This window comes from Echinops telfairi, unplaced genomic scaffold (genome assembly GCF_000313985.2).
Source record: "Echinops telfairi isolate 266 unplaced genomic scaffold, ASM31398v2 ScPeMD7_7469;HRSCAF=8507_1, whole genome shotgun sequence".
NCBI classification, from domain to species: Eukaryota; Metazoa; Chordata; class Mammalia; order Afrosoricida; family Tenrecidae; genus Echinops; species Echinops telfairi.
The window spans coordinates 57275522-57285000 of NW_022111373.1; positions in this window are offsets into that span (position 1 = coordinate 57275522).

The window sequence follows — 9479 nt, forward strand, 5'->3', positions numbered from 1 at the left end:
CACTTTACATGTATTAATATATTTAATCCTCAGTAGAATGCTATAAAACAGTTTATATCATTCATTTTTTAATCAGTTTGTTTTATTAATCAGGTGCTCATCAGGCATAGACTAGTACCAGGCACTAGTCTATGCCAGGGAGTAGGGCACAGGGCATAGAATGTGAAATTAAGTACCAACTCAGCTCTTCTACAGTTTACAATTCTTGTCAGGGTTACAATTCTCCCTTTGAATTTCTGATCCGCCCCCTACTAGCTGTGTGACGTTCCACCACCACTTACTCCTCTCGCCTCGGGCAGGTTATGCAATCTCGCTGTGACTTATGTTCTTTATCTGTGGATCAGACATAACTTTTCTTACTATGCCAGACTGATAAGGAGCTCTGGTGTCATAGTGGGTTACACACTGAATTACTAATCACAGGGCCGGTGACTTGTACCCACTAGCTGTTCCTGAGGAGAAAGATGAGGCTGTTTACTTCCATAAATGATTTAATTACCTCAGAAACCTTAGATAAGTGGCAGTTTTGACCCTGTCCTATAGGGTCACCATGAGTTGAAATCTCCCCAAAGGCAGTGAATTTCCTTTTGGTTTGGTTGGTAAGGCTGATATGCAGAATCAGAACCGCCTAGTATAGCATGTGACAGATTGCTGTTGCTGGTTGCTGTCAGACTCACTGCTGTTGAGGCTTCCGTGTACTTTGAGTGCCATCTGACATAGGGGCTCAATCACCCAGCACGATATTGGATAATAATATTCTGTGGTAGTCCAGAAGGTTTTCATGGGCTAATATTTGGAAATAGATCACCAGACCTTTCTTCCTAATTTGTCTCACTTAGGAAACACTGCTATAACCTTCTCAGCATCATAGCAACACACAAGCTCCCACTACCAGATGGGTGGTAGCTGTGCCTGAGGTGCTTCGACTGAAATCAAACCTCGGAAGGTAAGAATTCTGCCAGGAAACCGCCAACAACCTCAGCACATACTAGTGGCATCTCGAAATAGATTCATGAATGAATGGGGTACACATTTGATGTCAAAGATGCAAGCAACACAGCAGCTTAAACACTGATAGAGGCGCAGTGTTTGGATACTGCTGGAGGTTAGTGAGCGCAACGGACTTGTTAATACCAACCCCCAGTAGCAGATGGAAGGAAGCCCTGGCCAGTAAGTCAATCACTTGACTGGTGCTAATGACCACAGGAAGATTTGCACAAAGGAAGATCAGGGGAGAGTTTACTCCTGAGAGGACGAAGGGCCACGCCTGGGCTTTCTTCCCCCATTTATCAGTCAGATAAGTCAATTCACCTTGCCTAGAGCAGAGGATAAAAAGACAGAGAAGCCAGGCATATGCTTAGGAGCACTTTCTGAATGGAATCGGAGGGAAGGGAAAAAGTGTTTCCCTAACAAATGAGGGAGCATACATGAGAGCACTTTGAGTAGAAAAAGAGTCTATGATTTAGATTTTTTAAGGTTCTTTTTCCATTTGTCCCCAGACTCCTTCCTTCTCTTTTTCTGGGGTTGTTGGTGGGGTTGACTTGCATCTAGCGTATCAAAGTTGGGACAGAACTTGGTATTCTCTTTTTTGGCTATGGTAACCGCTTTGTGCACTTTGAGATACTACGTCATCCTATTTCAGCTTCTCTACCACATTTGTAGATTATTCTTTATTTCCTCTGATTACCTAGTTTGTGTATATGATCTGTTTCCCAACCAGATCTTCTTAACTGATATATCTATATAAAATAATATATATATGTGTATATATATATATATATCAGTTATACACACACACACACATATATACATGGGGGATTCAAAAAGTTCAGAGAAGAACTGAGTTAAAAGATAATGGAAGTTTTCCACTAAATCTTGAGCTCCTCTCATATGCTAGTCCTGACTGTTTTGTGGGGGAAATTTGTAGGGAGAAAAGCAGAAACAGACCAATTAGGCATTTCTCAAAACATAATTCAGGAGAGAGAGGATGTTGCTTTGCACTGAGGTGGTAACAACAGAGAGGGTGAGAAGGGGTTAATATTTTGAAGGCAGAGCCAGTAGGACTTGCCAAATGTTGCGTAGGGGCTACAAGTGGGAAAAAGTCCCCAAAGTTTGCTTGTTTGATAAATTTATGCAACAGAAAGATGCTATTTGGAGAGGATGGACTCTGGGTGTATTTGTTTTGTTTTGTTTTTAGTGGCACGAGGGTATCTTCCAAGAAATTGCGAAATTGCTTTAGCTAGTTTGGGGTTTTTTGTTTTGTTTTGCTTTTGATTTTTTAATTTGTGGTGTTCATCCCACGATTATTCCTCGTGCCTGTTCAGGAGACTTCTTCGGTTTTGCCAGGATTTCTAGATTGTTCCAAATATCTCCACCCAAGGGAATCTATTTTAATCCACGTTAGAGAGAAAACCCAGAACAGTCATATGCCACATAACATCCGATTGAGCAACGTCTGGCCTCACGTACAACAATGGGCCCACATGGATAAACAAAGTTCAGAAATCCCAACTGGAAAGTGAGCCACGGCAAATGCAACAGACAAAGCAATTGTAATGCCAGGCATAAGACTCTACAGTGCATATAGAACTATAATACATATGTCTTGATCGGCCTAAGAAGCAACTATGTTACTGTCTCAACTATGCCCATTCTGAATTTACTGTCGAAAAAGTTCCCTGGGTAACAGTGTGTTCTTCAACGCACAGGCAGCAGCGTCTAATCTCATACATCACGTGTCTCAGGAGTGTTGTAGCATTATCTCTCTGGTTAATTCTCTTTCCAATATACTAGCAGGAAGTGCATCATAGCTCCCTGAGGTTCCCAAGCCAGTGCTGGTGATAGTAGCAGCAAGAGGCAAGGGAGAAAGGTCGATTCAGAAGCGAAGCAAAAGGTTATTAAACAACCTGTAGGTGGAAACCCAGCGACTGCTCTAGCTCAATACTTAGGCATGTCGCACTTGACAGCCATGACGACGCTCCCAAACAAAGAAAAACCTTCCCCACGCTTGCTCTCCAAGGATCAGGTTCATGGAAGGCTACAAAGTTAACAAACAGACAAGAGGGACTTCCATCAGCATGAAGAAATCACTACTAACGTGGACTGAGGACCAAGCACAAAAGCACAGTTCTGACAGCACACTGATGATCGCTGAGCTTATCTGAGATGCGGAACGAAAAAGCAGCACCAGATTGTGTACCGCAATGTCCACATCACAACATCCTATTCCACAGAATAGATAGGGAACAACAAGCAACACTCTATTATATGAAGGAGATCATGAAAAATAACATATAAAAATGGAATTTTTCCAAGAAGTGTTTGAATCCCCTTCCTATGTGCCTCTTGAGGAGAAGGGACATGGGTGTTTTAAACCAAATTGCCAAGTAATGCTGCTTCTGCAAAACTCTCGGCACCCTAGATGTTGGAGCAACAAATCTTCTCACGGAATACAGTGGCCATGCGAACTTTCACTGATCACTGCTAGCTGCATATGCCCAGAGAGTGTGATTAGCAGGTTCAGTATTATCCTAATTGTATGTGCATGAGGGGACCTGGTGGCATAGTGGTTTTGTGTTGGGCTGCAAGCCTGAAAGTCAGCAATTTGAAACCACTGAAACCCTCCGGGGGAGAACGAGGCTTTCTACTCCTTAAAGTAGAGGCTTTCTACTCCTTAAAGAGTTACAGTTTTGAAAACCCACAGAAACACTTCTACCCTGTCCTCTCGGGTCACTATTAGTCGGAAGTGACTTGATGATGGTGAATTTTGAATGTGCAGTGGAACTGAATGGGTGAAAAACAAGTTACTGGGATTATCAGTAACTTTATTTTCTCTTGACATGTGTCCACATTCAATGTTTCCTGAAATAAGGTAGTATTAGTTTGAGAAAGTTTCTCTTCTGATACTGCATCTTTATATTGTGCTTACCCGACCATCTATCTAAAATAGTGATAACAGCCCACCCCACTTGCACACAAACGCAAACACACACTGTTCTCCTGTTCTTGGCTTCATGCACCACAACCTGAACCTCTGTGACTTGTTCGCTATTCAAGTTCCTCAATCAAAATATACATTCTCTTACCTTGTTTACTCTCCCCGTGCCCGGAACAGTGTCTAACATTACACAATGTTCAGTTTAATTGTTGTTTTTAAAAATGAACACAAATACACACACTTTATTTTAAAGGTATTTGGCACCTGAAAGAGATTCATGGTGATTCTAAAATCCCTCCACCACTTGTGGAAATAGAAATTATTACAACTTTTCTAAGAAGACCATTTCAGTACAGTGAATTATTTAATATGACACTTTCAGCCATAGGTATTGTTACTTCCACCAAATGACATTTTCCTGAGAGGTCTGGGTACAAGACAGTGGAGGACAGACACTCCTGCTGTGTGTGACTGCTAACAGGGATCATTGTGAGTGCAGCCCTGTCGGGTATAAAATGAGGCATCTCAGAAGCAGAAGGTGGGGAAACTTACTACCAGAAAGGAAGAGTGGAGCATGCACTTTGCACCGTGAGGTCCCTGTGCATAGAACTTATTTGATCCAGAAGACAGCTGTGACACCAGGTGAACTACAGAGGCATGGCAGAGCAGCAGCAGCAGAGGCAAGATCCAGAGCATGCAATGGAGCAGTGGACTTCAAGCTCTCAGAGCAAGTAAAGCTGAGTGCCTTTGGGCAGGAAGCTCGCTTGTAGAATGAAGTGCCACCAGGCTTTTAAATAGGGGAGCTAGGTTTGTTGACCCAGGAAGTAGAACTGAATGCCTTCAGATTGAGGTGTATGGTGGAGTGGCACACCTTTGGGGGTATTTATTGGCAACCTTATATGAGCTCTCTAACAACGCATGAACAGGGCAGGGACCAAGAGGTCATCTGATTGAGAAGGTAAAGACTGGAGGGAGACCAGCCTGTTTGCATAACTGTGAAGAGACTATCCTGTCTAAATAATTGTAGCCTGAGCTTTTGTAACCCATTAACTTCACTAATAAACTCCATAATCATGACTGTTATCTGTGGGTTCTGTGTGGCTAGTGCAGTGAATTATCAACCCCAGCTGAGGAGAAGGGATGACTGGTGTCAGAACTGAGGAAGAGGGTTGCAGCCTCCTATAAATCCACCCGGATGGATGCTTATGTGAGGCTTGATTTTCCGGTTAGAAACCCTACTTCTAGGGAATTAGTAAGAAATTCAGACAAGTATTTGTTTACACAAATGTCTTCGTAACAATCATATACTAGTGAGAAACATCAAACTTGGTTAAATATATTATGAAAAAGCCATAAAATAATACAGGATTTACTAGCAATTAGGTTGCGATAGAAAGAGGCACATATTTATTTTTAAACCTGAAGTGGAAACAAAAGACCATGATCAGGGTAATACCTAATATGAAGGAAAAGATTGGGAATTGTGTCCTACAGAGTATTCCAAACTGAAACCACACTGCTGTAGAGTTTATTCAGACTTGTAGTGACTGGGTGGAGCTGGATAGAAAGGCCCCTTTAGATTTCTGAGACTGTTATTCTTTATGGGAGTAGAAAGCCTAAGTTTTTCTTATTTTTGAGCTAAATTGGAGTTTATTTTCAGGAAATGACATGATTTACCTTGCAGTTGTCATTAAAAAAATAATTTAATTGGGGGCTATTATAACTCTTATCATCCACCCATCCATCCATCCATCCATCCATCGTGTCCAGCACACTTGTACATATATTGCCATCATCATTTTCAAACCTTTTTCTTCCTACTTGAGCTCTTGGCATCAGCTCCTCATTTTTCACTGGGTTGTGAGATTGTAGGTGTTCATCTACAAGCCTAACGTGTCTACAATAATCTCAGAAAACAAAGAAGGGGAGCTGTTTTGTTTGCTGTTACATTTTTAAAGTTGTGTTAAAATCATTCTGTATAATCCAAAAAGGATTTTCCAAGGGCTCAAAACAAACAAAAAACGACAGCTTCTCTCAAAGTGGCAGAGGGAAATTGGCAAGTGAAGTAGAATCACGAAAAGCTCTGCCTGCTTTCTCTTTATTTCTGTTACCCAACATTTATCTCAAGTGGAAATAGCATTTCTCTAGGGGGAACAAAAGAGGGTTTATAGAATTACTGCCCTCTGCCAAGAGGAATTATTATTGCAAATAATCATTAGGTTGACACTGAAACTCTGGAGGGTAAGTAAAAAAGCCACAATTCACCATTACTCTGGAGTGGAATCTGCTGAGGTTGGAGACAAGTGTAGAGTTTCTCTTTCAAATGCGAATCAAAGTACCAAACCCAACCCCAGGCCATCAAGTTCATCTTAACACATGGGTTTCCAGGCTGTGATTTTTCAGGAAGCAAACTGCTGCATCTTTCGCTGACCATGTGGCCTATTAACAGTCAAGCTCTTTGGCACTACATCACCAAACCATGTCCATGGCTGTCAAGTTGATTCTGACTCATAACAACTTCGTGGCACTGTTAGGTAAATACTAGAGTGCTAACTGAAAAATTGGTGGTTCAAACCTACTAGGTCAGTGGTTCTCAACCTATGGGTCATGACCCCTTTGGGGGTCGAATGACCCTTTCACAGGGGTCACTTAAAATCATCGAAAAACACATATTTCCGATGGTCTTAGGAACCAAGAGCCCACATCTCTACCCGTCTCCAGGTGGGTCCGCCCACATGCAGATACACCCACAGAATAGTACCCGGCGTGTTTACCCATGCTACATCATGCTTCAAGACAAAATTTCATTTATTTTGTCATGAGAATAAATAGTTCACAGTATGTAATTACATATTGTTTTGTGATTAATCACTATGCTTTAATTATGTTCAATTTGTAACAATGAAAATACATCCTTCATATCAGATATTTACATTACGATTCATAACAGTTGCAAAATTATAGTTATGAAGTAGCAACAAAAATACTTTTCTGGTTGGGGTCACGACCACATGAGGAACTAGATGAAGGGTGGCGGCATGAGGAAGGTTGAGAACCACTGCACGAGGTGCTCTGCTGAGCTCCCTGTTCACATGAAGATGTTGCCAACTCTCAGAAACCTTATGTAGAGTGGCTCTGAGTTGGAATGGGCTAAATGGCAGTGGGTTTGGTGTTTTCTTAAACTTTAAGGAAGCAGACTGCCACAGCAGCGGGTAGGTTTGAACTGTTAAACTTTTGGTTAGCAGTCAAGGGCTTAACCACTGGGCTATCCAAACTCGCTGCCTTGCTACCTTGTTACCTCACCACCATCACTTTGCTAAGGCTCCCAGGGCTCTTTATGACGCATACCACACACACTGACATTGAGATGATTCCAATTCATAGGGACCTTGTGTGACAGAATAGAATTGTCCCCGTGGGGTTCTGGGGCTGTAAATCTTTATGGGAGCATTAAGCCTCATCTTTCTGCCTGGGAGCAGTAGGTAGGTTCAAACTGCTGAACTTAGGGTTACCAGACCAATTCATAACCCATTACACCATCAGTACATGTATAAACTCACTAAAGGAGGCTCTGAGAAAACACAAAAATTCAAAATTCCCTGCTTGCTGGTGACTAGTCCTTGTTTGTTAGGAAAGCTTGTTGGTGTGAAGGGTGGAATTAAAAGGTCATAGGTAGTAGGAGGTATTTACTACCTAAACCTGAGCCATAACCCCCAATCAACCTCACTTCCATTAAGTCAATGCCGACTCTTAGCAATCCTCTATAGAACAGAACAGAACTGCCCCTCTGGGTTTCCGAAGCTATAACTCTTTATCGGAGTAGAAAGTCAAGTCTTTCTCCTGTGAGCGGCTAATGCGTCCAAACCGTTGCCCTTGTTGCTAGCAGCCCGACCGATAACCACTACACCACCAGGGCTCCCTTCACCTGAGCCAGAGGGTGCAAATAAGTGACCTGAAAGTTAAATCAGTCTGACAGGTGTTTCCAACACTTAACACCATTTAAAAATCTAGGTTTGAAGATTTTTTAAAGTTTATTTCAGGCTTAGCACCTTATAGGTATTCCTGTTATTAGATTTATGTTATTTCTTCCTGCAGGTCTAGATTTGGGATCTATCCTTGAATATTGATATGGTGTCAAACAACATATCCAGAGAATCCTTCTTGCACAAAAGGATTATGCAGCTTAATAGTAATAATGGTGACTTCTTCAATTCTCAGGAAATACCTACTACATAGATTTTCCTCCTCGGTGGGTCTTTCTTAAAGTGTCCTTCCAGGGTGAAACCCAAAGCAGCGAACACTAGCAAGCCTGGGCGAGGGGCCACATGACAGAGTTGATCATACTGAGATCCTAATTACAGATCAGTTTGTACAAGATCTCAATTGCCAGGGGATGCAAGTTTTACTTTACTCTGAACATCATCAGGAGTCCTTGATATGGAGACAGCAGAATAGAAATCTCAAATCAGCCTTCAAATTAAAACACACAACAAAACAGAAACCTACTGATAGGAGTTTGTTTTAAAGATGAAGGTCCACACTTAGGGCATGAGATCATGCCTGTCAAAGAATTTCTGTCCGTCTCCTGATTAGTAATGGGTGACTTGGCTCCCTGGCTAATGGGTTGGCAAGAAAGGACTGCGTGTCATATCAGTGACTGCCACAGACACCGAGAGCAATGTGATTTGTCACACAAAGAAGGCAGCTGTAAGAGCGTCATCCAATCCTCTGCCTGCTGAGTCATCCTGCTCTGGGAGCTATTTAAACAGAAGCCGTCAGTAGGCACATAATCAACACTCAACTCAGACAAGGCTCAGGCCTCCAGAAATCATGTGTCCAGCGTGGATGACCCAAAACAAGTTCATTTCCCAACAGTCACCACCCTCTTTTCCCCAAATTGTCACACTCTGCATGCTGACTTCTGGTTCCTTTCCTTGAAATATATCTCTCTAGCCAGTCCTTCTAAGGGCACCAATTTCTGTTTTCTCACCACGGCAATCTTTCTTGTAGTTTTCCCCCCTGTGTCAGCAAATGTGGCATGGACACCAATGGTGAGCTTGCCAGGGAAGGGCAGGTTGGTTAAGGAAGGACCTAGACACACCCCTGGCCTCTAGGAGCTCACTGTCAAGCACAAGGAGAACCAGGCAACCACGAGAAACGATGTGACGACTCTAAAACAGGTAAGTACAAGATGGCATCCTGCGCCTTGATTTTTAGTTCTTCTTCTCAAGAAGGAGCCCTTGAAAAGAGTGACCGCTCTGAAGTCCAATTTGGGTCAGAATAAACCCAAGGGCAGCGAGTGAGACTCTTCTCGAAATGAGCCCTGGTAGTGCTGTGGATTAAACACTGGCTACTAACAGTCAGATAAATGGTTCCAACCCATCAGCCCTCCATGCATGGCCGGCCCTCTGGGAGGAATTGCGGGGCTATGGAAGGCACTAAAGGGAGATGAGAAGCTAAGTGTTCTAGAAGGGCTTTTGTCGGCCAGTCATTGCCCTGTTTGACCTGGGCCCTCTGGCTTGTCTGTCTGGCTGTGAGTGCT